The sequence below is a fragment of the Zerene cesonia genome, unplaced genomic scaffold (assembly GCF_012273895.1).
Source record: "Zerene cesonia ecotype Mississippi unplaced genomic scaffold, Zerene_cesonia_1.1 Zces_u003, whole genome shotgun sequence".
Lineage (NCBI taxonomy): Eukaryota > Metazoa > Arthropoda > Insecta > Lepidoptera > Pieridae > Zerene > Zerene cesonia.
In genome coordinates, this window is record NW_024045133.1 from 1657539 (window position 1) to 1658712 (window position 1174).

Sequence of the window (1174 nt, forward strand, 5' to 3'; positions counted from 1 at the left end):
GCTCCCGCGGCGCTGTCCGTCCCCAATTTATTTTGGTCGCGTGCGATGAGTAAGCGTTTATCACGGCAGATTGAACGGACTTTGAACTTTGACGCTTTCTTTGTTTACGGTTTTATTGTCAAACCTTTGTTGTGAGACTAGATTTTTTTATCTTAAATTAAAGCACGAAATTCGTATTTAAAAATTGATTACTCACATTTTTATGTATGCAATAACTCTCATAAACATATTAAATACGAAAATGTAAGAATTGAACACGAATGAATTTTAAATTCAGAATGACACTGGTTGCGTATTGCGCTAAAATCTAGAGATAAGATATTTTCTAAAAAAATTGAGGGAACATTTGACTTCTACGAACATATATATACTTCAAATATCAAAAATAAACTTTAAGAGATAATTGTTTTTATAGTATCGAAAGTAAAGTTTCATGCGGGTTATTTCATAGTATTAAGTTATTATGTACCATTGAACGCCGCGTAGGGTTGCCGCTTGAAGGAATATATTTTTTAAAACACTATATACGCATGTTTTGTGTCCAGTGAACATATGATAATTAGTGCTAAAAAAATAAAAACAGAATACCTAAGTTTTTATTAATCCATATGCCAGTCAACCGTAATATATTCCCCTATAAAGACAGCAAGGGGTAAAATATAACTATAAGCAAAACAAATAAACAACTAATAAAACACTCTTTTCTAATAGAATATATTATATTTAGATTATTTTTTATTTTATCATCATATAATAGTACACATATAGCCGAATTAGCCGAAAGAATTTTTGAAAACGGCCCAGCTGTTTTTGCGTAAAAACGTTACACACATACAGAAATACAAAAGTACTCTTTATAATACTAGTGTAGACTACTGAAACCCGGTTGAGTATAAACACCAGTGCAATGACCTTGTTTACTAACTAGCTGTTTCCCGCAGCTTCGCCCGCGCGATTCTTATAAATTTTCATGGAAGAAACTTTTATCACATCACCATTTATAAAATCCTTTCTTAATGGATGCCTCTATACGTCATATCTATCTGCGTGCTAAATTTCAGCCCGATCCGTCCAATCAATCAGTCAGCATTGAGTCAATATATATGTATATACTTAGTCTGGCCATAAATACTGTTACACTTAATTATAAAAAAATATTACATTTGAATTTCGA

The 1174-nt window shown here is 31.7% G+C and overlaps 1 protein-coding gene across 1 annotated transcript in view; it reads right to left on the reverse strand.

Moving 5' to 3' along the window:
• Positions 1–1174, reverse strand: part of LOC119838459 — a 26874-nt gene that overhangs the window by 20610 nt on the left and 5090 nt on the right. The window lies entirely within an intron of this gene.